The following is a 27,072-nucleotide window of genomic DNA, read 5'->3' on the forward strand; positions in this document are numbered from 1 at the left end:
AGGGTCAGGCTGGGGGTGGTGTGTGGGTGGTAGTGTGGGTCAGGCTGGGTGCGGTGTGTGGGTGGTAGTGAGGGTCAGGCTGGGTGCGGTGTGTGGCTGGTATGAGGGTCAGGCTGGGTGCGGTGTGTGGATGGTAGTGAGGGTCAGGCTGGGCGCTGTGTGTGGACTGCAGTGAGGGTCAGGCTGGGTGCGGTGTGTGTGTGGCGGTGAGGGTCAGGCTGTGGGCGGTATGTTATTGGTGGTGAGGGTCAGGTTGGGGGCGCTGTGTGGGTGGTAGTGAGGGTCAGGATGGGTGCGCTATGTGGGTGACAGTGAGGGTCAGGCTGGGTGCGGTGTGTGGTTGGTAGTGAGGGTCAGGCTGGGGGCGGTGTGTGGATGGCAGTGTGGGTCAGGCTGGGTGCGGTGTGCAGATGGCAGTGAGGGTCAGGCTGGGGGTGGTGTGTGGGTGTTAGTGAGGGTTAGGCTGGGTGCGGTGAGTGGACGGCAATGAGGGTCAGGCTGGGTGCGGTGTGTGGCTGGTAGTGAGGGTCAGGCTGGGTGCGGTGTGTGGGTGGTGGAGAGGGTCAGGCTGGGTGCGGTGAGTGGACGGCAGTGAGGGTCAGGCTGGGTGCGGAGTGTGGGCGGCAGTGACGGTCAGGCTGGGTGCGTTGTGTGGGTGGCAGTGAGGGTCAGGCTGGGTGCGGTGTGTGGGTGGTAGTGAGGGTCAGGCTGGGGCAGTGGGTGAATGGCGGTGAGTGTCAGGCTGGGGGCGGTGTGTGGGTGGTAGTGAGGGTCAGCTTGGGTGCGGTGTGTGTGCGGCAGTGAGGGTCAGGCTGGCTGCGGTGTGTGGACGTCAGTGAGGGTCAGCTTGGGTGCGGTGTGTGTAGGCAGTGAGGGTCAGGCTGGGTGCGGTGTGTGGGTGGTAGTGAGGGTCAGGCTGGGTGAGGTGTGTGCGTGGCAGTGAGGGTCAGGCTGGGTGCGGTGTGTGGACGGCAGTGAGGGTCAGGCTGGGTGCGGTGTGTGGGTGGCGGTGAGGGTCAGGCTGTGGGCGGTATGTTATTGGTGGTGAGGGTCAGGCTGGTGGCGTTGTGTGGGTGGTAGTGAGGGTCAGGCTGGGTGCGGTGTGTGGGTGGAACTGAGGGTCAGACTGGGGACGGTGTGTGGGTGGTGGTGAGGGTCAGGCTGGGGGCGGTGTGTTCATGGTAGTGAGGGTCAGGCTGGATGCGGTGTGTGGGTGGCAGTGAGGGTCAGGCTGGGGGTGGTGTGTGGGTGGTCGTGTGGGTCAGGCTGAGTGCGGTGTGTGGGTGGTAGTGAGGGTCAGGCTGGGTGCGGTGTGTGGATGGTAGTGAGGGTCAGGCTGGGTGCGGTGTGTGGCTGGTAGTGAGGGTCAGGCTGGGTGCGGTGTGTGGATGGTAGTGAGGGTCAGGCTGGGTGCTGTGTGTGGACTGCAGTGAGGGTCAGGCTGGGTGCGGTGTGTGTGTGGCGGTGAGGGTCAGGTTGTGGGCGGTGTGTGGATGGTAGTGAGGGTCAGGCTGGGGGCGGTGTGTGGATGGAGTGTGGGTCAGGCTGGGTGCGGTGTGCAGATGGCAGTGAGGGTCAGGCTGGGGGTGGTGTGTGGGTGTTAGTGAGGGTCAGGCTGGGTGCGGTGAGTGGACGGCAATGAGGGTCAGGCTGGGTGCGGTGTGTGGGTGGTAGAGAGGGTCAGGCTGGGTGCGGTGAGTGGACGGCAGTGAGGGTCAGGGTGGGTGCGGAGTGTGGGCGGCAGTGAGGGTCAGGCTGGGTACGATGTATGGGTGGTAGTGAGGGTCAGGCTGGGGGCGGTATGTTATTGGTGGTGAGGGTCAGGATGGGGGCGTTTTGTGGGTGGTAGTGAGGGTCAGGCTGGGGGCAGTGTGTGGGTGGTAGTGAGGGTCAGGCTGGGGGCGCTGTGTGCGTGGCAGTGAAGGTCAGGCTGGTGGCGGTGTGTGGGCGGCAGTGAGGGTCAGGCTGGGTGCGGTGAGTTGGTGGTAGTGAGGGTCAGGCTGGGTGCGGTGTGTGGGTGGCAGTGAGGGTCAGGCTGGGTGCGGTGTGGGGGTGGTAGTGAGGGTCAGGCTGGGTGCGGTGAGCGGATGGCAGTGAGGGTCAGGCTGGGTGCGGTGTGAGGGTGGTAGTGAGGGTCAGGCTGGGTGCGGTGTGTGGGTGGCGGTGAGGGTCAGGCTGGGTGTGGTGTGTGGGTGGTAGTGAGGGTCAGGCTGGGTGCGGTGTGAGGGTGGCGGTGAGGGTCAGGCTGGGTGCGGTGTGTGGATGGCAGTGAGGGTCAGGCTGGGGGCGGTGTGTGGACGGCGGTGAGGGTCAGGCTGGGGGCAGTATGTGGCTGGTATTGAGGGTCAGGCTGGGTGCGGTGTGTGGTTGGCAGTGAGGGTCAGGCTGGGGGCGGTGTGTGGACGGCGGTGAGGGTCAGGCTGGGGGCAGTATGTGGCTGGTAGTGAGGGTCAGGCTGGGTGCGGTGTGTGGATGGCAGTGAGGGTCAGGCTGGGGGCGGTGTGTGGACGGCGGTGAGGGTCAGGCTGGGGGCAGTATGTGGCTGGTAGTGAGGGTCAGGCTGGGTGCGGTGTGTGGATGGCAGTGAGGGTCAGGCTGGGGGCAGTGTGTGGGTGGTAGTGAGGGTCAGGCTGGGGGCGGTGTGTGCGTGGCAGTGAAGGTCAGGCTGGCGGCGGTGTGTGGGCGGCAGTGAGGGTCAGGATGGGGGCGTTTTGTGTGTGGTAGTGAGGGTCAGGCTGGGTGCGGAGTGTGGGTGGTAGTGAGGGTCAGGCTGGGGGCGGTGTGTGGGCGGCAGTGAGGGTCAGGCTGGGTACGGTGTGTGGGTGGTAGTGAGAGTCAGGCTGGGGGCGGTGTGTGGGTGGTAGTGAGGGTCAGGCTGGGTACGGTGTGTGGGTGGTAGTGAGGGTCAGGCTGCAGGCGGTGAGTGGGTGGTAGTGAGGGTCAGGCTGGGTGCGGTGTGTTGGTGGTAGTGAGGGTCAGGCTGGGGGCGGTGTGTGCGTGGCAGTGAGGGTCAGGCTGGGGGCGGTGTGTGGGCGGCAGTGAGGGTCAGGCTGGGTGCGGTGTGTGGGTGGTAGTGAGGGTCAGGCTGGGTGCGGTGTGTGGGTGGTAGTGAGGGTCAGGCTGCAGGCGGTGTGTGGGTGGTGGTGAGGGTCAGGCTGGGGGCGGTGTGTGGGTGGTAGTGAAGGTCAGGCTGGGGGCGGTGTGTGGATGGCAGTGGATGGAGGATGATCACTTTCTTTAATATTGTTGGGGGCTGCACTGATGCAGGCAAGTGGGGAATGTTCCAACACAATCCTGATGTGTACCTTATAAAGAGCAAACAGACATTGAGGAATCAGGGGTTTGGGGAAACTGAGCAGAGGAAATTGTGGCTGCACTGTGACAGAGGGGTTTAGAAATGTTACAGGTTATAATAATAAACCTTTCACCCATCGGCTCATTATACAAGGATTACAGGACACACATTGAATGTTTGGGAAGATCTATTGAGAGAATGGGATGATTCAAAGGAGAACTTTGATGCAGTAAATGGGAATGAGCTGGAACACAATCCTCACACACAATGTGAATATCCAGCTCCTGATGAATGCAGTAATTCTGTCAGGGTTTGGCATTACAGTTACTGAGATTCCCATCTGAATGTCCACCTGTAGTATCCTGTAATACAAGTTTATAAAATCCATCACTGTCAGTTCAGGTTAGAAACTCGCACCACCCCCTCCTCCTGGCCCAGGATGACTGGACACATTACCCCTTGTGGAGGGCAGCAGTCAGTTCAGGGGGAAATCTATGTGGGTTTCTAGGAGTTTCCAACTTGGGACTTCATGTGACTGAACAGGGCAGATCTTTGACACATGGGACAGAATGTTCCAAGAGTCAGTGAGATGTGGTGAGCAGGATTTGCTGCTTCTTTTTTAACTTCTGTGCTGCCGCTGTGCCTCATCAATAAGACATGGGGGGTGAAAGGCTCATGCAGCTCGATGGGCAAGTGGCCTCCATTCTGACCAATGGGCAGCAAGCTCCTCCTAGTCCTCCCATAGAGCAACAATGCACGCTTCCCACTGCCCAGGACAACCAGTTAACGTTTAGAAGAATTGGGTGGAATCTGTCAGAAAAGGCATTACTGTAAAGTTCTAAGAGGATTGTGAAGAGAGAGGTACACAGGAGAAGGGGGCAACAACTGCCAGGTGGAGTATAATTTGGGAAAATGGGAAGTTGGTCATTTTGGAGGGGATAGTAAGAGAACAGAGTGCTATTTACATGGTGGGAACTGTACAAAGCTGCACCACAAAGGGACCAGGGGGGTCATTGTGCAGGAAACACAGAACGCTAGCAGATTCTGGGTCAGTCAAGGAATCAAGGGCTCTGTTTCAGATTCATCAAGTTTAAGGCAACACCGACACGGGTAAGGGGTTTCAGTAGCAATGGGACTGGGGTGAGGTGGAGACAAGCAACATTTTAGAGAGTGGAATTCCTGGTGTTTGTTATTGTGTAGAATCTGATCAGAAGGTCACCTTGGGGTTACAGATATAACAGCAATGTTGTAAAGAGTGTAGTTCTACCTCAGACTGCAGCCAGCGAGAGGGAGGGGCTCAGCAGTAAGGGAAAGGAATTTCTAATAGCATCTGAAGGCAACGGGTTTAACCATTACAATGTTTCATTGGAGAAAATGCAGCCAATCGAGTAGTGGGAATGTGGTCAGCAGTTTGATAACTGAATAACAGTGGAATAATGGAGAGGGATGATGGGGAGGGAGAGCTGGGCATTGTCAGTGTACATGTGAAACCTAACACGGTGCTTTTGGACGATATCACCTCCTGGCAGTGTGTAGGTGAGAAAAAGGAGGGGCCAAGGATAGATCCTTAGATTCCCTACAGTGTGGAAACAGTCCCTTCAGCCCCACATGTCCACACTGACCCTCCGAAGAGGAACCCACCCAGACACATTCCCCTACATTTACCCCTGATTAATGCACCTAACATGACAGGCAATTTAGCATGGCCATTTCACCTAACCTGCACATCTTTGGTCTGTGGGAAGAAACCGGAGCACCCGGAGGAAACCCACGCAGACACAGGGAGGATGTGCAAACTCCACACACACAGTTGCCCGAGTCTGGAATCGAACCTTGGTCCCTGCTGTGAGGCAGCAGTGCTCACCACTGAGCCACCGTGCTGGCCAACCCTTGAGGGACACCACATACAGGGATTTCAGAAAGGAAATCAGAGAGGGTATCACAGCTACAGAAGTTACTATTGTCGAGGAGGGTCTGCCTACTGAGTCAGTATGGGTGGAAATTAGGAACGGTAAGGGAGCAGTTACCTCATTGGGCCCCCCCCCCAAACAGCAGCAGGGAGACTGAGGAAAGCATAGATCGGCAGATTTTGGAAAAGTGTGAATGGAGTAGGGTTGTTGTAATGGGTGACTTTAACTTGCCCAATATTGATTGGAACGTCCTTCGAGCAGATGGTTTGGAAGGAGCTCTTTTTGTAAGGTGTGTTCAGGAGGGTTTCCTAACTCAGTACATTAAAGCGGCCGACGCGGGGAGAGGCCATTGGTGGGCCGACGAGGGGAGAGGGGATTTGGTGCTCGGCAATGAGCCTGGGCAGGTGTCAGATCTTGTGGTGGGAGAGCATTTTGGTGATAGTGACCACAACTGCCTCGCATTGTACATAGCTATGGAGAAGGAGAGAAGCATGTACAATGGGAGGGTATTTAATTGGGGAAAAGGATACTATGATACTATCAGACGTGGGTTAGGAAGCATGGACTGGGAGCAATTGTTCCATAGAAAGGGCACTATAGACATGTGGAGACGGTTTAAGGAACAGTTGTTGCGACTGATGCATAAATATGTTCCTCTGAGATAGGCAAGAAGGGGTAAGATAAAGGAACCTTGGATGACGAGAGCGGAGGAGCTTCTCGTCAAAATAAAGAAGGCCACTTACGTAAGGTGGAGGAAGCTAAGGTCTTGCTCAGCTCTAGAGGATTACAGGCAGGCGGGGAAGGAGCTCAAAAATGGTCTGAGGAGAGCCAGGAGGGAGCACGAGAAAGGCTTGGCAGGAAGGATTAGGGAGAATCCAAAGGCATTTTACACGTATGTGAGGAATAAGAGAATGATCAAATAAGGAGGAGAACCGATCAGGGATAGCATAGGGAACTTGTGTGTAGAGTCTGAGGGGGTACGGGGAGCCCTAAATGGGTTTTTTGCTTCTGTCTTTACTAAAGAAAAGGACCTTGTAGTGAATGAAACCATTGAGGAGCAGGTAAGCATGCTGGATCAGATAGAGATTGAGGAAGCTGATGTGCTGAAATTTTTGACGAATGTTAAGATTGACAAGTCTCCAGGGCCAGACCAGATTTGTCCTCGGCTGCTTTAGGAAGAGAGAAATGTGACGGCTTCGCCGCTTGCGAAGATCTTTGCATCCTCGCTCTCCACTGGAGTCGTACCTGAGGACTGGAGGGAGGCAAATGTAATTCCTCTCTTCAACAAAGGAAATAGGGAAATCCCCAGCAATTACAGACCAGTCAGTCTCACATCTGTCTGCAGGGTGTTAGAAAGGATTCTGAGGGATAGGATATATGACCCTCTGGAAGAGCATGGTTTGATTAAATGCAGTCAGCACGGCTTTGTGAGGGGCAGGTCATGCCTCACAAATCTTATTGAGTTCTTTGAGGATGTTACTAGACAAGTTGATGAGGGTCGAGCGTTGGATGCTGTGTATCTGGACTTCAATAAGGCATTTGATAAGGTTCCCCATGGTAGGCTCATTCAGAAGGTCAGGAGGAATGGGATACAGGAAAATGTAACTGTCTGGATACAGAATTAGCCGGTCGACAGAAGACGGCGAGTGGTAGTGGAAGGAAAGTATTCTGCCTGGAAGTCAGTGGTGAGTGGTGGGCTCTGTCCTTGGGCCTCTACTCTTTTTTTAACTTTGATTAATGACTTGGATGAGGGGATTGAAGGATGGGTCAGCAAGTTTGCAGACAACACAAAGGTTGGAGGTGTCGTTGACAGTGTAGAGGGCTGTTGTAGGCTGCAGCGGGACATTGACAGGATGCAGAGATGGCTGAGAGGTGGCAGATGGAGTTCAACCTGGATAAATGCGAGGTGATGCATTTTGGAAAGTCGAATTTGAAAGCTGAGTACAGGATTAAGGCAGTGCGAAGGAACAGAGAGATCTTGGTGTGCAGGTACATAGATCCCTTAAAATGGCCACCCAGGTGGGCAGGGTTGTGAAGAAAGCATTTCGTGTTTTGGCTTTCATTAACAGGGGGATTGAGTTTAAGAGCCGTGAGATATTGTTGCAGCTCTATAAAACTTTGGTTCGAACGCACTTGGAATACTGTGTCCAGTTCTGGTCACCCTATTATCGGAAAGATGTGGATGCTTTGGAGAGGGTTCAGAGGAGGTTTACCAGGATGCTGCCTGGAATAGGTGGCTTATCTAATGAAGAGAGGTTGACTGAGCTTGGACTTTTTTCATTGGAAAAAAGAAGAAAGAGAGGGGACCTAATTGAGTTATACAAGATAATGAGAAGCATAGATAGAGTCGATAGCCAGAGACTATATCACAGTGCAGAAATGATTAACACGAGGGGTCATAGTTTTAAGCTGGTTGGAGGAAAGTATAGAGGGGATGTCAGAGGTGGGTTCTTTACACAGAGAGTTCTGCGAGCATGGAATGCGTTGCCAGCAGCAGTTGTGGAAGCGAAGTGGGAACATTTAAGAGACTGCTGGATCTGTATATGGTCACAGACATTTGAGGGTCCGTACATTAGGTTTACCTTACATGAGGATCAATGCTCAGCACAACATCGTGGGCTGAAGGGCCTGTTCTGTGCTGTACTGTTCTATGTTCTATGTTCTATGAAGTGTATCTGTACCTTGCGACCCTCTGCACCCTGTACTGACAGATAGTGCTCCCTCAATACCTTAGAAACCATCCCCTCAGTAAGTTTATCCCCAGAGCACCTCGAGAAAACATCATACCCTCAACATCTCAGAAAGTAAACCTGTTACCCCCTTGGACCTTGATCATTCCCAAACCTGTTCTCACTGCGATGACCCACAGCCTCCCCCCACGGCCCAGAACATTATTTGAGTCTCTGGATTGATCATTCGGCCCATCAGGTTCACACTGACCCTCGTCAGAGCATCCTATTCCCCCCAGCCCCCACCACCGCATCCCCCTACCCCCCGCCCCATCCCAGGAACCCTTCATTCCTCTGGCTAATCCACCTACCCTGCACATCTTTGGCCAGTGACACGGGGAGAATGTGCCAACTCCACACAGACAGTCGCCCGAGGCTGGAATCGAACCCGGGGGGGTGAGGCAACACTGAGCCCCCCTGACAATCCCACCATCTCCTCCCCATTGATGACCGTTTGATGTGTATACCCGGGGAGTATCTAACTTGTCTAGTGTTTATTTAAGGAAGATTAGGGATAAGGGCAATGTCTCCACCAGCTCAAGATGCTTGATCCCCCTTGAAAAAATATTTATATCAATTTCAAAAAGAGACTTTATTCACAAAAAAACTCTCCGTACAAACACAGTCACTAAAGTTCAGTTCTGTACAGTCTGTACAACAAGTCTTTGCCATGACATATACACTCCCCTTGGCTGATTAACTGAAATGTTAGGCCTGAGCTGTTCCTTCTGAATTAACATCACAAAGTTACATTGATAAGGATCTTTGTGAAGTGCCTGTGTTCTGTATCTGCTCTCCCATGTAGCCCGCCCTCCGAATACAACACCTTATAAAGCTTTAAACCTGTTTGTCAGCTTTCAGCAGAAGCAGCCTCAGGGCATTGAGCACAGACTGAATTACTCAGTGACGCTTAGATCAGGTCAGATCAAATTCTCAAGCAAACAGTTGGCTGGGGATATTCAGTAGCAACGGTGAGGAGAGAGAGGAACAATTCACATTTCAAGGGACCCTTCCTCAAAACGGTCTGTTCTGAAGGAGCTTTCCCGCAGAAATCATTGGATTGAAAGGTGAACTCTGTCTGTCTCTTTCTCCCTCTCCCATCAGAGATGCTGCCGGACATGCTGAGCTTCTTCAGCAATCTCTGTAATGATGTTTCAGGTCTCCAGTGCGTCCGTACAGATTGGTTTTAGTTTTGAATTCTCCAGCTTGCTCTGTTCAAGGGATTGAACCCCTCTGCTACAAAGTGGGGTCAGCTATCTCAGCTAACTGGTTCGTGATGCCAACACTGTTGGCTCAATCTCTATCATGTCTGAAATTACCATGAAGCCCCCAGATTCTCAACCTCGCCCCTCACCTGAGGTGTGTCACCCACCAGGCCTCTCTCTCTGACAGGACAGCAGCTCTCGGGTCCTCCTGGTCTATACTAACTTCCCAACTTTAAAAAGGTACTCCAGTAAGAGAGCTCTTTACATGGTTCAGGTTAAAATCCTGGAGCTCCCTCCCTAACATCACTGTGGGACACCCAAGTACTGCAGTAAGTAGAGTACAGCTCACCCCCACCTTCCAGGTAACTATTAGAGGGTGTGGGAATCACATGCAAGCCCCATTTGAAAATAAGTTTATTACAGGGTGACGGTGGATGGTCACTAAGACTCTTTCTGTACCTGTGCTGAAATCAGCATAACGATGTAGCAAAGTGTGGGTTGAAGATGGCAATGATAGCCTTTCGTAGGTTGGTGTTTATTGGAGTTTGTATCGACAGTATGAATGTTTGAGCACTTATTCAAGGGCATGCAGGTAGCTGCCAGAGGAAGTGATGGGGGCTGGTACAATTGTGACATTTGAAAGCCATCAGGATGAGTATGTGAATAGGAAGGGTTCAGAGGGATATCAGACAAGTGCGAGCAAATGGAATGAAATGAGATGAGAACATCTGGTTAGTATGGAGGCGTTGGACAGGAAGGACTGTTTCCAAGCTGTGTATCTCTGTGACTCTGTGCCTCTGAATAGTCTATTACAGAGAGTTTCAGACAGGGCTTGGTTTCTGTGTCTCGCTCATGCTTCCGCAGAATCTGCAAACCCTATGTCTCCACATTTCCACAAGAATCCATGAAATAGAATAAAAGATGGTCAGTGCTGAGGGAGTGCTGCACTGTCAGAGGGTCAGTACTGAGGGGGTGCAGCACTGTCAGAGGGTCAGTACTGAGGGAGTGCTGAACTGTCAGAGGGTCAGTACTGAGGGAGTGCCGCGCTGTCAGAGGGTCAGTTGTGAGGGAGTGCTGCACTGTCAGAGGGTCAATACTGAGGGGGTGCAGCACTGTCAGAGGGTCAGTACTGAGGGAGTGCTGCACTATCGGAGGGTCAGTGCTGAGGGAGTGCTGCACTGTCAGAGAGTCAGTACTGAGGGAGTGCTGAACTATCGGAGGGTCAGTGCTGAGGGAGTGCAGCATTATCAGAGGATCAGTGTGGAGGGAGTGCAGCATTGTCAGAGGATCAGTGTGGGGGAGTGCAGCATTGTCAGAGGGTCAGTGTGGAGGGAGTCCTGCATTGTCAGAGGGTCAGTGTGGAGGGAGATAAGCATTATCAGAGGGTCAGTGCTGAGGAAGTGCTGAACTGTCAGAGGGTCAGTACTGAGGGAGTGCTGCACTATCGGAGGGTCAGTGCTGAGGGAGTGCAGCATTATCAGAGGATCAGTGTGGAGAGGGTGCAGCATTGTCAGAGGGTCAGTGTGGAGGGAATGCTGCATTATCAGAGGGTCAGTGTGGAGGGAGTGCAGCATTGTCAGAGGGTCAGTGTGGAGGAAGTGCAGCATTGTCAGAGGATCAGTGTCGGGGAGTGCAGCATTGTCAGAGGGTCATTGTGGAGGGAGTCCTGCATTGTCAGAGGGTCAGTGTGGAGGGAGTCCTGCATTGACAGAGGGTCAGTGTGGAGGGAGATAAGTATTATCAGAGGGTCAGTGCGGAGGGAGTGCAGCATTGTCAGAGGGTCAGTGTGGAGGGAGTGCAGCATTGTCAGAGGGTCAGTGTGGAGGGACTGAAGCATTGTCAAAGGGTCAGTGTTGGGGTAGTGCAGCATTGTCAGAGGCTCAGTGTGGAGGGAAAGCAGCATTGTCAGAGGGTCAGTACTGAGGGAGTGCCGCAGTGTCAGATGGTCTGTACTGAGGGAGTCCTGCACTGTCGGAGGGTCAGTGCTGAGGGAGTGCAGCCTTATCAGACGATCAGTGTGGAGGGGGTGCAGCATTGTCAGAGGATCAGTGTGGAGGGAGTGCAGCATTTTCAGAGGGTCAGTGTGGAGGGAGTGCAGCATTATAAGAAGATCAGTGTGGGGGGAGTGCAGCATTGTCAGAGGGTCAGTGTGGAGTGAGTGCAGCATTGTCAGAGGGTCAGTGTGGAGGGAGTGAAGCATTGTCAGTGGGTCAGTGTGGAGGGAGTGCAGCATTGTCAAACGGTCAGTGTTGGGGGAGTGCAGCATTGTCAGTGGTTCAGTGTGGAGGGAAAGCAGCATTGTCAGAGAGTCAGTACTGAGGGAGTGCCGCAGTGTCAGATGGTCAGTACTGAGGGAGTGCTGCACTGTCGGAGGGTCAGTACTGAGGGAGTGCTGCACTTTCGGAGGGTCAATACTGAGGGAGTGCTGCACTGTCAGAGGGTCAGTACTGTGGGAGAGCTGCGCTGTCAGAGGTTAAGTACTGAGGGAGTGCTGCACAATGAGAGGGTCAGTATTGAGGGAATGCTGCAATGTAAGAGGTTCAGTCCAGAGAGTGTGCTACACTCAGAGGTTCAGTACTAATGGAGTGCTGCACGGTCAGAGGGTATATAATGCGGGAGAGCTGCACTGTCGGAGGTACAGTACTGAGGAAGAGCTGCATTGTTGGAGGGTAAATACTGAGGGAGAGCTGTGCTGGTAGGTGGTCAGTACTGGGGGAGAGCTGCACTGTCGGAGGGTCAGTACTGAGGGAGAGCTGCACGGTCATAGTGTCAGTTCTGAGGGACCGCTGCACTGTCAGAGGGTCAGTACTGAGGGAGTTCTGCACTGTCAGAGGTATTGTCCTGAGATTGGGCCACACTGTCGGAGAGCCAATACAGGGTCACTTCCACACTGTCAGACAGTGAGTACTGAGGGAGTGCAGCATTGTCAGAGGATCAGAGTGGGGGGAATGCAGCATCATCAGTGGTTCAGTGAGGGGGGAGTGCAGCATTGTCAGCGAAACAGTGTGGGGGGAGTGCAGCATTGTCAGAGGATCAGTATGGATGGATTGCAGCATTGTCAGAGGGTCAGTGTTGGGGCAGGGCAGCATTTTTAGAGGGTCAGAGTGGAGGGAGTGCAGCATTGTCAGGATCAGTGTGTAGGGAGTGCAGCATTGTCAGAGGGTCAGTGTGGAGGGAGTGCCGCACTGACAGAGGGTCAGTACTGAGGGAGTGCTGCACTGTCTGAGGGTCAGTACACAGGGAGTGCTGCAATGTCGAAGGGTCTGCACTGAGGGAGTGCAGCACTGTCGGAGGGTCAGTGCTGAGGGTGTGCTGCACTGTCAGAGGTTCAGTACTGTGGGAGTGCAGCACTGTTGGAGGGTCAGTACTGAGGGAGTGCAGCATTGTCAGAGGGTCAGTGTGTAGGGAGTTCAGCATTGTCAGAGGGTCAGTGTGGAGGGAGTGCAGCATTGTCAGAGGATCAGTGCGGGGGAGTGCAGCATTGTCAGAGGTTCAGTGTGGAGGGAGTGCAGCATTGTCAGAAGTTCAGTGTGGAGGGAGTGCAGCATTGTCAGAGGGTCAGTGTGGAGGGAGTGCAGCATTATCGGAGGGTCAGTGTGGAGGGAGTGCTGCACTGTCAGAGGGTCAGTGTGGAGGGAGTGCAGCATTTCCAGATGGTCAATGTGGAGGAGAGCTGCACTGTCAGAGGATCAGTGTGGTGGGGGTGCAGCATTGTCAGAGGGTCAGTGTGGAGGGAGTGCAGCATTGTCAGAGGGTCAGTGTGGAGGGAGTGCAGCATTGTCAGAGGGTCAGTGTGGGGGAATTGCAGCATTGTCAGAAGGTCAGTGTGGAGGGAGTGCCGTATTGTCAGAGGATCAGTGTGGAGAGGGTGCAGCATTGTCAGAGGGTCAGTGTGCAGGGAGTGCAGCATTACCGGAGGGTCAGTGTGGAGGGAGTGCTGCAATGTCAGAGGCTCAGTGTGGAGGGAGTGCAGCATTGTCAGAGCATCAGTACTGAGGGAGAGCTGCACTGTCCGAGGTTCAGTTCTGAGGGAGTGATGCACTGTCAGAGGGTCAGTATTGAGGGATTGCAGCACTGTCAGAGTGTCAGTACTGAGGGAGTGCTTCACTGTCAGAGGGTCAGTACTGAGGGAGTGCAGCACTGTCTGAAAGTCAGTGGTGAGTGAGTGCTGCACTGTCAAAGGTTCAGTTCTGAGAGAGTGCAGCATTGTTGGAGGGTGAGTGTGGAGGGAGTGCAGCATTTTCAGAGGATCAGTACTGAGGGAGAGCTGCACTGTCAGAGGATCAGAACTGAGGGAGTGCAACACTGTGAGAGGGTCAGTATTGAGGGAATGCTGCACTGTAAGAGGGTCAGTCCAGAGAGAGTGCTACACTCAGAGGTTCAGTACTGATGGAGTTCTGCACTGTCAGAGGGTCCGTACTGCAGGAGAGCTGCACTGTCGGAGGGTCAGTACTGAGGTAGAGCTGCATTGTTGGAGGGTAAATACTCGGGGAGAGCTGCGCTGGTAGAGGGTCAGTAATGGGGGAGAGCTGCACTGTCAGAAGGTCAGTATTGAGGGATTGCAGCACTGTCAGAGGGTCAGTACTGAGGGAGTGCTGCACTGTCAGAGGGTCAGTTCTGAGGGAGTGCTGCACTGGCGAAGGGTCAGGACTGAGGGAGTGCAGCACTGTCTGAAGGTCAGTGCTGAGGGAGTGCTGCACTGTCAAAGGTTCAGTTCTGAAGGAGTGCAGCATTGTTGGAGAGTGAGTGTGGAGGGAGTGCAGCATTTTCAGAGGATCAGTACTGAGGGAGAGCTGCACTGTCAGAGGATCAGAACTGAGGGAGTGCAACACTGTGAGAGGGTCAGTATTGAGGGAATGCTGCACTGTAAGAGGGTCAGTCCAGAGATAGTGCTACACTCAGAGGTTCAGTACTGATGGAGTTCTGCACTGTCAGAGGGTCTGTACTGCAGGAGAGCTGCACTGTCGGAGGGTCAGTACAGAGGGAGAGCTGCATTGTTGGAGGGTAAATACTGAGGGAGAGCTGCGCTGGTAGAGGGTCAGTACTGGGGGAGAGCTGCACTGTCGGAGGGTCAGTACTGAGGGAGAGCTGCATTGTTGGAGGGTAAATACTGAGGGAGAGCTGAGCTGTTAGAGGGTCAGTACTGGGGTAGAGCTGCACCATCAGAGGGTCAGTACTGAGGTAGTGCCTCATTGCCAGAGGGTCAGTACTGAGGGAGTGCTGAACTGTCAATGGGTCAGTACTGAGGGAGTGCTGCACTGTAAGAGGTATTGTCCTGAGATTGGGCCACACTGTCGGAGAGTCAGTACATGGTCACTACCACACTGTCAGAGAGTCAGTAGTGAGGGAGTGCATCACTATCAGATGATCAGTGTGGAGGTAGTGCAGCATTGTCAGAGGATCAGTGTGGGGGAGTGCAGCATTGTCAGTGGATCAGTGTGGAGGGAGTGCAGCATTGTCAGAGGGTCAGTGTGGAGAAATGCAGCATTGTCAGAGGGTCTGTATGGAGGGAATGCAGCAGTGTCAGAGGATCAGTGTGGAGGGACTGCAGCATTGTCAAAGTATCAGTGTGGAGGGAGTGCAGCATTGTCAGAGGGTCAGTGTGGAGGGAGTGCAGCATTGTCAGAGGATCAGTGTGGAGGGAGTGCAGCATTGTCAGAGGGTCAGTGTGGAGGGAGTGCAGCATTGTCAGAGGATCAGTGTGGAGGGAGTGCAGCATTATCAGAGGATCAGTGTGGAGGGAGTTCAGCATTGTCAGAGGGTCAGTGTTGGGGCAGGGCAGCATTTTCAGAGGGTCAGTGTGGATGGAGTGCAGCATTATCAGAGGATCAGTGTGTAGGGAGTGCAGCATTGTCAGAGGGTCAGTGTGGAGGGAGTGCCGCACTGTCAGAGGGTCAGTACTGAGGGAGTGCTGAACAGTCTGAGGGTCAGTACACAGGGCGTTCTGAAATGTGGAAGGGTCTGCACTGAGGGAGTGCAGCACTGTCGGAGGGTCAGTGCTGAGGGTGTGCTGCACTGTCAGAGGTTCAGTACTGAGGGAGTGCAGCACTGTTGGAGGGTCAGTACTGAGGGAGTGCAGCATTGTTAGAGGGTCAGTGTGTAGGGAGTTCAGCATTCTCAGACGGTCAGTGTGGAGGGAGTGCAGTATTGTCAGAGGGTCAGTGTGGAGGGAGTGCTGCATTGACAGAGGGTCTGTGTGGAGGGAGTGCAGCATTGTCAGAGGATCAGTGTGGAGGGAGTGCAGCATTGTCAGAGGATCAGTGCGGGGGGAGTGCAGCATTGTCAGAGGTTCAGTGTGACGGGAGTGCAGCATTATCAGAGGATCAGTGTGGAGGCAGTGCAGCATTGTCAGAGGGTCAGTGTGCAGGGAGTGCAGCATTATCGGAGGGTCAGTGTGGAGGGAGTGCTGCACTGTCAGAGGGTCAGTGTGGAGGGAGTGCAGCATTGTCAGAGGGTCAGTGTGGAGGGAGTGCAGCATTGTCAGATGATCCGTGAGGAGGGAGTGAGCATTGTCAGAGTGTCAGTGTGGGGTAGTGTAGCAATTTCATCGGTCAGTGTGGAGGGAGTGCAGCATTGTCAGGGGGTCAGTGTGGTGGGAGCGCAGCATTTCCAGATGGTCAATGTGGCGGAGAGTTGCACTGTCAGAGGATCAGTGTGGTGGGGGTGCAGCATTGTCAGAGGATCAGTGTGATGGGGGTGCAGCATTGTCAGAGGATCAGTGTGGAGGGAATGCAACAGTGTAAGAGGATCAGTGTGGAGGGAGTGCTGCACTGTGAGATGGCCAGTGTGGAGGGAGAACAGCATTGTCAGAGGATCAGTGTGGAGGGAGTGCAGCATTGCCAGAGGATCAATGTGGAGGGAGTGCAGCATTGTCAGAGGCTCAGTGTGGAGGGAGTGCAGCATTGTCAGAGTGTCAGTGTGGAGGGAGTGCAGCATTGTCAGAGGATCAGTGTGGAGGGAGTGCAGCATTGTCAGAGGGTCAGTGTTGGGGCAGGGCAGCATTTTCAGAGGGTCAGTGTGGAGTGAGTGCAGAATTGTCAGAGGGTCAGTGTGTAGGGAGTGCAGCATTTCCAGAGGGTCAATGTGGAGGAGAGTTGCACTGTCAGAGGATCAGTGTGGTGGGGGTGCAGCATTGTCAGAGGATCAGTGTGGAGGCAGTGCAGCATTGTCAGAGGATCAGTGTGGAGGGAGTGCAGCATTGTCAGAGAAACAGTGTGGAGGGAGTGCAGCATTATCAGAAGATCAGTGTGGGGTAAGTGCAGCATTGTCAGAGGGTCAGTGTTGGGGGAGGGCAGCATTTTCAGAGGGTCAGTGTGTGGAGGGAATGCAGCAGTGTCAGCGGATCAGTGTGGAGTGAGTGCAGCATTATCAGGGGGTCAGTGTGGTGGGGGTGCAAAATTAATAGAGGATCAGAGTGGAGGGAGTGCAGCATTGTCAGAGGATCAGTACTGAGGTAGAGCTGCACTGTCAGAGGGTCAGTTCTGTGGGAGTGCTGCACTGTCAGAGGGTCAGTACTGAGGGATTGCAGCACTGTCAGAGGGTCAGTACTGAGGGTGTGCTGCACTGTCTGAGGGTAAGTACTGAGGGAGTGCTGCACTGTCGAAGGGTCTGTACGGAGGGAGTGCAGCACTGTTGGAGGGACAGTACTGAGGGAGTGCAGCATTGTCAGAGTGTCAGTGTGGAGGGAGTGCAGCATTGTCAGGTGGTCAGTTTGGGGGAATGCAGAATCATCAGAGGGTCAGTGTCGGGGGAGTGCAGCATTGTAAGAGGATCAGTATGGAGGGATTGCAGCATTGTCAGAGGATCAGTGTGGAAGAAGTTCAGCATTGTCAGAGGGTCAGTGTTGGGGCAGGGCAGCATTTTCAGAGGGTCAGTGTGGAGGGAGTGCAGAAGTGTCAGAGGATCAGTTTGAAGGGAGTGCAGCATTGTCAGAGAGTCAGTGTTGGGGCAGGGCAGCATTTTCATTGGTCAGTGTGGAGGGAGTGCAGAATTGTCAGAGGATCAGTTTGAAGGGAGTGCAGCATTGTCAGAGGGAGAGTATGGAGGGAGTGCTGCACTGTCAGAGGGTCAGTACTGAGGGATTGCTGCACTGTCTGAGGGTCAGTACACAGGGAGTGCTGCAATGTCGAAGGGTCTGTACTGAGGGAGTGTTGCACTGTCAGAGGTTCAGTACTGAGGGAATGCAGCATTGTCATAGGGTCAGTGTGGGGGAGTGTAGCAATTTAATCGGTCCGTGTGGAGGGAGCGCAGCATTGTCAGAGGGTCAGTGTGGAGGGAGTGCTGCATTGTCAGAGGGTCAGTGTGGTGGGGGTGCAGCATTTTCAGAGAATCAGTGGGGAGGGAGTGCAGGATTGTCAGAGGATCAGTGTGGGGGGAATGCAGCATCATCAGAGGTTCAGTGTGGGGGGAGTGCAGCATTGTCAGAGGATCAGTATGGAGGGATTGCAGCATTGTCAGAGGATAAGGGTGGAGGGAGTTCAGCATCGTCAGAGGATCAGTGTGGAGGGAGTGCAGCATTGTCAGAGGGTCAGTGTGGAGGGAGTGCTGCACTGTCAGAGGGTCAGTACTGAGGGAGAGCTGCAATGTCTGAGGGTCAGTACACAGGGAGTGTTGCAATGTCGAAGGGTCTGTACTGAGGGAGTGCATCACTGTCGAAGCGTCAGTGCTGAGGGTGTGCTGCACAGTCAGAGGTTCAGTACTGAGGGAGTGCAGCATTGTCAGAGGGTCAGTGTGGGGGAGTGTAGCAATATCATCAGTCAGTGGGGAAGGAGAGCAGCATTTTCAGAGGATCAGTGTGGAGGGAGTGCAGCATTATCAGAGGGTCAGTGGGGAGGGAGTGCAGCATTGTCTGAGGATCAGTGTGGGGGGAATGCAGCATTGTCAGAGGATCAGGGTGGAGGGAGTTCAGCATTGTCAGAGGGTCAGTGTGGAGGGAGTGCTGCACTGTCAGAGGGTCAGTACTGAGGGAGAGCTGCACTGTCTGAGGGTCAGTACACAGGGAGTGCTGCAATGTCGAAGGGTCTGTACTGAGGGAGTGCAGCACTGTCGGAGGGTCAGTACTGAGGCAGTGCAGCACTGTTGAAGGGTCAGTACTGAGGGAGTGCGGCATTGTCAGAGGATCAGTGTGTAGGGAGTTCAGCATTGTCTGAGGGTCAGTGTGGTGGGAGTGCAGCATTGTCAGAGGGTCATTGTGGAGGGAGTGCAGCATTGTCAGAGGATCCGTGTGGAGGGAGTGCAGCATTGTCAGAGTGTCAGTTTGGGGGAGTGTAGCAATTTCATCGGTCAGTGTGGAGGAAGCGCAGCTTTGTCAGAGGGTCAGTGTGGTGGGAGAACAGCATTGTCAGAGGGTCAGTGTGGTGGGGGTGCAGCATTGTCATTGGATCAGTGTGGAGGGAGTGCAGCATTGTCAGAGAAACAGTGTGGAGGGAGTGCAGCATTATCAGAAGATCAGTGAGGGGTAAGTGCAGCATTGTCAGAGGGTCAGTGTTGGGGAGGGCAGCATTTTCAGAGGGTCAGTGTGGAGGGAATGCAGCAGTGTCAGAGGATCAGTGTGGAGTGAGTGCAGCATTGTCAGGGGGTCAGTGTGGTCTGGGTGCAGCATTAATAGAGGATCAGTGTGGAGGGAGTGCAGCATTGTCAGAGGATCAGTACTGAGGTAGAGCTGCACTGTCAGAGGGTCAGTTCTGTGGGAATGCTGCACTGTCAGAGGGTCAGTACTGAGGGATTGCAGCACTGTCAGAGTGTCGGTAATGAGGGATTGCGGCACTGTCTGAGGGTAAGTACTGAGGGAGTGCTGCACTGTCGAAGGGTCTGTACTGAGGGAGTGCAGCACTGTTGGAGGGACAGTACTGAGGGAGTGCAGCATTGTTAGAGGGTCAGTATGGAGGGAGTGCAGCATTGTCAGAGGATCACTACTGAGGGAGTGCTGGACAGTCAGAGGGTCAGTGTTGTGGGAGTGCTGCACTGTCAAAGGTTCAACACTGAGGGAGTGCTGCACTGTCGGAGGGTCAAAATTGAGGGAGTGCTGCACTGTCAGAGGGTCAGTACTGAGGGAGTGCTGCACTGTCGGAGGGTCAGTACTGAGGAAGTGCTGCACTTTCAGAGGGTCAGTGTGGGGGGAGTACAGCATTGTCAGAGGATCAGTGTGGAAGGAGTGCAGCATTATCAGATGATCAGTGTCGAGGGAGTGCAGCATTGTCAGAGGATCTGTGTGGAGGGAGTGCAGCATTGTCGGAGGATCAGTGTGGAGGAAGTGCAGTATTTTCAGACGGTCAGTGTGGAGGCAGTGCGGAATTGTCAGTGGGTCAGTGTGGAGGGAGTGCAGAATTGTCAGAGGATCAGTGTGGAGCGAGTGCAGCATTGTCAGGGGGTCAGTATGGAGGAGTGCACCATTGTCAGTGGGTCAGTGTGGCGGGAGTGCAGCATTGTCAGAGGATCAGTGTGGGGGGAGTGCAGCATTGTCAGTGGATCAGTGTGGAGGGCGTGCAGACTTGTCAGAGGGTCAGTGTGGCTTGAGTGCAGAATTGTCAGAGGGTCAGTGTGGAGGGAGTGCAGCATTGTCAGAGGGTCAGTGTGGAGGGAGTGCAGCATTGTCAGAGAGTCAGTGTGGAGGGAGTGCAGCATTATCAGTGGATCAGTGTGGAGGGAGTGCAGCATTGTCAGAGAGTCAGTGTGGAGGGAGTGCAGCATTATCATTGGATCAGTGTGGAGGGAGTGCAGCATTGTCAGAGGGCCAGTGTGGAGAGAGCAGCATTGTCAGAGGGTCAGTGTCGGTGGATTGCAGCATTGCCAGATGATCAGTATGGGGGGATTGCAGCATTGTCAGAGGATCAGTGTGGAGGAAGTTCAGCATTGTCAGAGTGTCAGTGTTGGGGCAGGGCAGCATTTTCAGTGGGTCAGTGTGGAGGGAGTGCAGACTTGTCAGAGGGTCAGTGTGGCTTGAGTGCAGCATTGTCAGAGGATCAGTGTGGGGGAATGCAGCATTGTCAGAGGATCAGTGTGGGGGGAGTGGAGCATTGTCAGTGGATCAGTGTGGAGGGCGTGCAGACTTGTCAGAGGGTCAGTGTGGCTTGAGTGCAGAATTGTCAGAGGGTCAGTGTGGAGGGAGTGCAGCATTGTCAGAGGGTCAATGTGGAGGGAGTGCAGCATTGTCAGAGGATCAGTGTGGGGGGAATACAGCATTGTCAGAGGATCAGGGTGGAGGGAGTTCAGCATTGTCAGAGAGTCAATGTGGAGGGAGTGCAGCATTGTCCGAGGGCCAGTGTGGAGAGAGCAGCATTGTCAGAGGGTCAGTGTCGGTGGATTGCAGCATTGCCAGATGACCAGTATGGAGGGATTGCAGCATTGTCAGAGGATCAGTGTGGAGGGAGTGCAGCATTGTCAGAGGGTCAGTGTTGGGGCAGGGCAGCATTTTCAGTGGGTCAGTGTGGAGGGAGTGCTGCATTGTCAGTGGGTCAGTGTGGTGGGGGTGCAGCATTTTCAGTGAATCAGTGGGGAGGGAGTGCAGCATTGTCAGAGGATAACGGTGGAGGGAGTTCAGCATTGTCAGAGGATCAGTGTGGAGGTTGTGCAGCATTGTCAGAGGGTCAGTGTGGAGGGAGTGCTGCACTGTCAGAGGGTCAGTACTGAGGGAGAGCTGCAATGTCTGAGGGTCAGTACACAGGGAGTGTTGCAATGTCGAAGGGTCTGTACTGAGGGAGTGCAGCACTGTCGAAGAGTCAGTGCTGAGGGTGTGCTGCACAGTCAGAGGTTCAGTACTGAGGGAGTGCAGCATTGTCAGAGGGTCCGTGTGGGGGAGTGTAGCAATTTCATCGGTCAGTGTGGAGTGAGTGCAGCATTGTCAGGGGGTCAGTGTGGGGGGAATGCAGCATTGTCAGAGGATCAGGGTGGAGCGAGTTCAGCATTGTCAGAGGGTCAGTGTGGAGGGAGTGCCGCACTGTCAGAGGGTCAGTACTGAGGGAGAGCTGCACTGTCTGAGGGTCAGTACACAGGGAGTGCTGCAATGTCGAAGGGTCTGTACTGAGGGAGTGCAGCACTGTCGGAGGGTCAGTGCTGAGGGTGTGCTGCACTGTCAGAGGTTCAGTACTGAGGCAGTGCAGCACTGTTGAAGGGTCAGTACTGAGGGAGTGCGGCATTGTCAGAGGGTCAGTGTGTAGGGAGTTCAGCATTGTCAGAGGGTCATTGTGGAGGGAGTGCAGCATTGTCAGAGAATCCGTGTGGAGGGAGTGCAGCATTGTCAGAGTGTCAGTTTGGGGGAGTGTAGCAATTTCATCGGTCAGTGTGGAGGGAGTGCAGCATTGTCAGAGGGTCAGTGTGGTGGGGTGCAGCATTGTCATTGGATCAGTGTGGAGGGAGTGCAGCATTGTCAGAGGGTCAGTGTGTTGGGAGAAGAGCATTGTCAGAGGGTCAGTGTGGTGGGGGTGCAGCATTGTCATTGGATCAGTGTGGAGGGAGTGCAGCATTGTCAGAGAAACAGTGTGGAGGGAGTGCAGCATTATCAGAAGATCAGTGAGGGGTAAGTGCAGCATTGTCAGAGGGTCAGTGTTGGGGAGGGCAGCATTTTCAGAGGGTCAGTGTGGAGGGAGTGCGGAATTGTCAGTGGGTCAGTGTGGAGGGAGTGCAGAATTGTCAGAGGATCAGTGTGGAGGGAGTGCAGCATTGTCGGGGGTCAGTATGGAGGAGTGCACCTTTGTCAGTGGGTCAGTGTGGCGGGAGTGCAGCATTGTCAGTGGATCAGTGTGGAGGGCGTGCAGACATGTCAGAGGGTCAGTGTGGCTTGAGTGCAGAATTGTCAGAGGGTCAGTGTGGCTTGAGTGCAGCATTGTCAGAGGGTCAGTGTGGAGGGAGTGCAGCATTGTCAGAGAGTCAGTGTGGAGGGAGTGCAGCATTATCATTGGATCAGTGTGGAGGGAGTGCAGCATTGTCAGAGGGCCAGTGTGGAGAGAGCAGCATTGTCAGAGGGTCAGTGTCGGTGGATTGCAGCATTGCCAGATGATCAGTATGGAGGGTTTGCAGCATTGTCAGAGGATCAGTGTGGAGGGAGTTCAGCATTGTCAGAGGGTCAGTGTTGGGGCAGGGCAGCATTTTCAGTGGGTCAGTGTGGAGGGAGTGCAGAATTGTCAGAGGATCAGTTTGAAGGGAGTGCAGCATTGTCAGAGGGTCAGTGTTGGGGCTGGGCAGCATTTTCAGTGGGTCAGTGTGGAGGGTGTGCAGAATTGTCAGAGGATCAGTTTGAAGGGAGTGCAGCATTGTCAGAGGGAGAGTATGGAGGGAGTGCTGCACTGTCAGAGGGTCAGTACTGAGGGATTGCTGCACTGTCTGAGGGTCAGTACACAGGGAGTGCTGCAATGTGAAGGGTCCGTACTGAGGGAGTGCAGCACTGTCGGTGGGTCACTGCTGAGGGTGTGCTGCACTGTCAGAGGTTCAGTACTGAGGGAGTGCAGCATTGTCATAGGGTCAGTGTGGGGGAGTGTAGCAATTTAATCGGTCCGTGTGGAGGGAGCGCAGCATTGTCAGAGTGTCAGTGTGGAGGGAGTGCTGCATTGTCAGAGGGTCAGTGTGGTGGGGGTGCAGAATTTTCAGAGAATCAGTGGGGAGGGAGTGCAGCATTGTCAGAGGATAAGGGTGGAGGGAGTTCAGCATTGTCAGAGGATCAGAGTGGAGTGAGTGCAGCATTGTCAGGGGGTCAGTGTGGTCTGGGTGCAGCATTAATAGAGGATCAGTGTGGAGGGAGTGCAGCATTGTCAGAGGATCAGTACTGAGGTAGAGCTGCACTGTCAGAGGGTCAGTTCTGTGGGATTACTGCACTGTCAGAGGGTCAGTACTGAGGGTTTGCAGCACTGTCAGAGTGTCGGTAATGAGGGAGTGCGGCACTGTCTGAGGGTAGGTACTGAGGGAGTGCTGCACTGTCGAAGGGTCTGTACTGAGGGAGTGCAGCACTGTTGGAGGGACAGTACAGAGGGAGTGCAGAATTGTTAGAGGGTCAGTGTGGAGGGAGTGCAGCATTGTCAGAGGATCACTACTGAGGGAGTGCTGGACTGTCAGAGGGTCAGTGTTGTGGGAGTGCTGCACTGTCAAAGGTTCAACACTGAGGGAGTGCTGCACTGTCGGAGGGTCAACACTGAGGGAGTGCTGCACTGTCAGAGGGTCAGTACTGTGGGAGTGCTGCACTGTCGGAGGGTCAGTACTGAGGGAGTGCTGCACTTTCAGAGGGTCAGTGTGGGGGGAGTACAGCATTGTCAGAGGATCAGTGTGGAGGGAATGCAGCATTATCAGATGATCAGTGTCGAGGGAGTGCAGCATTGTCAGAGGATCAGTGTGGAGGGAGTGCAGCATTGTCGGAGGATCAGTGTGGAGGAAGTGCAGCATTTTCAGAGGGTAAGTGTGCAGGGAGTGCGGAATTGTCAGTGGGTCAGTGTGGAGGGAGTGCAGCATTGTCAGAGGATCAGTGTGGAGCGAGTGCAGCATTGTCAGGGGGTCAGTATGGAGGAGTGCACCATTGTCAGTGGGTCAGTGTGGCGGGAGTGCAGCATTGTCAGAGGATCAGTGTGGGGGGAGTGCAGCATTGTCAGTGGATCAGTGTGGAGGGCGTGCAGACATGTCAGAGGGTCAGTGTGGCGTGAGTGCAGAATTGTCAGAGGGTCAGTGTGGAGGGAGTGCAGCATTGTCAGAGGATCAGTATGGAGGGATTGCAGCATTGTCAGAGGATAAGGGTGGAGGGAGTTCAGCATTGTCAGAGGATCAGTGTGGAGGGAGTGCAGCATTGTCAGAGGGTCAGTGTGGAGGGAGTGCTGCACTGTCAGAGGGTCAGTACTGAGGGAGAGCTGCAATGTCTGAGGGTCAGTACACAGGGAGTGTTGCAATGTCGAAGGGTCTGTACTGAGGGAGTGCAGCACTGTCGAAGGGTCAGTGCTGAGGGTGTGCTGCTCAGTCAGAGGTTCAGTACTGAGGGAGTGCAGCATTGTCAGAGGGTCAGTGTGGGGGAGTGTAGCAATTTCATCGGTCAGTGTGGAGGGAGTGCAGCATTGCCAGGGGGTCAGTGTGGGGGGGAGTGCTGCATTGTCAGAGGGTCAGTGTGGTGGGGGTGCAGCATTTTCAGAGGATCAGTGTGGAGGGAGTGCAGCATTATCAGAGGGTCAGTGGGGAGGGAGTGCAGCATTGTCAGAGGATCAGTGTGGGGGGAATGCAGCATTATCAGATGATCAGTGTCGAGGGAGTGCAGCATTGTCAGAGGATCAGTTTGGAGGGAGTGCAGCATTGTCGGAGGATCAATGTGGAGGAAGTGCAGCATTTTCAGAGGCTCAGTGTGGAGGGAGTGCGGAATTGGCAGTGGGTCAGTGTGGAGGGAGTGCAGCATTGTCAGAGGATCAGTGTGGAGCGAGTGCAGCATTGTCAGGGGGTCAGTATGGAGGAGTGCACCATTGTCAGCGGGTCAGTGTGGCGGGAGTGCAGCATTGTCAGTGGATCAGTGTGGAGGGCGTGCAGACTTGTCAGAGGGTCAGTCTGGCGTGAGTGCAGAATTGTCAGAGGGTCAGTGTGGAGGGAGTGCAGCATTGTCAGAGGATCAGTATGGAGGGATTGCAGCATTGTCAGAGGATAAGGGTGGAGGGAGTTCAGCATTGTCAGAGGATCAGTGTGGAGGGAGTGCAGCATTGTCAGAGGGTCAGTGTGGAGGTAGTGCTGCACTGTCAGAGGGTCAGTACTGAGGGAGAGCTGCAATGTCTGAGGGTCAGCACACAGGGAGTGTTGCAATGTCGAAGGGTCTGTGTTGAGGGAGTGCAGCACTGTCGAAGGGTCAGTGCTGAGGGTGTGCTGCTCAGTCAGAGGTTCAGTACTGAGGGAGTGCAGCATTGTCAGAGGGTCAGTGTGGGGGAGTGTAGGAATTTCATCGGTCAGTGTGGAGGGAGTGCAGCATTGTCAGGGGGTCAGTGTGGGGGGAGTGCTGCATTGTCAGAGGGTCAGTGTGGTGGGGGTGCAGCCTTTTCAGAGGATCAGTGTGGAGGGAGTCCAGCATTATCAGAGGGTCAGTGGGGAGGGAGTGCCGCATTGTCAGAGGATCAGTGTGGAGGGAGTTCAGCATTGTCAGAGGGTCAGTGTGGAGGGAGTGCTGCACTGTCAGAGGGTCAGTACTGAGGGAGAGCTGCACTGTCTGAGGGTCAGTACACAGGGAGTGCTGCAATGTCGAAGGGTCTGTACTGAGGGAGTGCAGCACTGTCGGAGGGTCAGTGCTGAGGGTGTGCTGCACTGTCAGAGGTTCAGTACTGAGGCAGTGCAGCACTGTTGAAGGGTCAGTACTGAGGGAGTGCAGCATTGTCAGAGGGTCAGTGTGTAGGGAGCTCAGCATTGTCAGAGGGTCAGTGTGGAGGGAGTGCAGCATTGTCTGAGGGTCAGTGTGGAGGGAGTGCAGCATTGTCAGAGGATCCGTGTGGAGGGAGTGCAGCATTGTCAGAGTGTCAGTTTGGGGGAGTTTAGCAATTTCATCGGTCAGTGTGGAGGGAGTGCAGCATTGTCAGAGGGTCAGTGTGGTGGGGGTGCAGCATTGTCATTGGATCAGTGTGGAGGGAGTGCAGCATTGTCAGAGAAACAGTGTGGAGGGAGTGCAGCATTATCAGAAGATCAGTGAGGGGTAAGTGCAGCATTGTCAGAGGGTCAGTGTTGGGGGAGGGCAGCATTTTCAGAGGGTCAGTGTGGAGGTAATGCAGCAGTGTCAGAGGATCAGTGTGGAGTGAGTGCAGCATTGTCAGGGGTCAGTGTGGTCTGGGTGCAGCAATAATAGCGGATCAGTGTGGAGGGAGTGCAGCATTGTCAGAGGATCAGTACTGAGGTAGAGCTGCACTGTCAGAGGGTCAGTTATGTGGGAGTGCTGCACTGTCAGAGGGTCAGTACTGAGGGATTGCAGCACTGTCAGAGTGTCGGTAATGAGGGAGTGCGGCACTGTCTGAGGGTAAGTACTGAGGGAGTGCTGTACTGTCGAAGGGTCTGTACTGAGGGAGTGCAGCACTGTTGGAGGGACAGTACTGAGGGAGTGCAGCATTGTTAGAGGGTCAGTGTGGAGGGAGTGCAGCATTGTCAGAGGATCAGTGTGGGGGGAGAGCAGCATTGTCAGTGGATCAGTGTGGAGGTCGTGCAGACTTGTCAGAGGGTCAGTGTGGCTTGAGTGCAGAATTGTCAGAGGGTCAGTGTGGAGGGAGTGCAGCATTGTCAGAGGGTCAATGTGGAGGGAGTGCAGCATTGTCAGAGAGTCAGTGTGGAGGGAGTGCAGCATTATCAGTGGATCAGTGTGGAGGGAGTGCAGCATTGTCAGAGAGTCAGTGTGGAGGGAGTGCAGCATTATCATTGGATCAGTGTGGAGGGAGTGCAGCATTGTCAGAGGGCCAGTGTGGAGAGAGCAGCATTGTCAGAGGGTCAGTCTCGGTGGATTGCAGCATTGCCAGATGATCAGTATGGAGGGAGTGCAGAATTGTCAGAGGATCTGTTTGAAGGGAGTGCAGCATTGTCAGAGGGTCAGTGTTGGGGCAGGGCAGCATTTTCAGTGGGTCAGTGTGGAGGGTGTGCAGAATTGTCAGAGGATCAGTTTGAAGGGAGTGCAGCATTGTCAGAGGGAGAGTATGGAGGGAGTGCTGCACTGTCAGAGGGTCAGTACTGAGGGATTGCTGCACTGTCTGAGGTTCAGTACACAGGGAGTGCTGCAATGTCGAAGGGTCTGTACTGAGGGAGTGCAGCACTGTCGGTGGGTCACTGCTGAGGGTGTGCTGCACTGTCAGAGGTTCAGTACTGAGGGAGTGCAGCATTGTCATAGGGTCAGTGTGGGGGAGTGTAGCAATTTAATCGGTCCGTGTGGAGGGAGCGCAGCATTGTCAGAGTGTCAGTGTGGAGGGAGTGCTGCATTGTCAGAGGGTCAGTGTGATGGGGGTGCAGCATTTTCAGAGAATCAG

General features: G+C 54.2%; 1 long non-coding RNA gene across 1 annotated transcript in view; it reads left to right on the plus strand.

Annotated features, from left to right (window-relative positions):
- The first annotated feature begins 8,858 nt into the window (after positions 1-8,858).
- Positions 8,859-27,072, plus strand: part of LOC132814120 (uncharacterized) — a 97,087-nt gene continuing 78,873 nt past the window's right edge. Inside the window, exon 1 of the long non-coding RNA XR_009644313.1 lies at positions 8,859-9,001. This is a non-coding gene — a long non-coding RNA (uncharacterized LOC132814120). The remainder of the gene's footprint in view (positions 9,002-27,072) is intronic.

The sequence above is a fragment of the Hemiscyllium ocellatum genome, unplaced genomic scaffold (assembly GCF_020745735.1).
Source record: "Hemiscyllium ocellatum isolate sHemOce1 unplaced genomic scaffold, sHemOce1.pat.X.cur. scaffold_686_pat_ctg1, whole genome shotgun sequence".
NCBI classification, from domain to species: Eukaryota; Metazoa; Chordata; class Chondrichthyes; order Orectolobiformes; family Hemiscylliidae; genus Hemiscyllium; species Hemiscyllium ocellatum.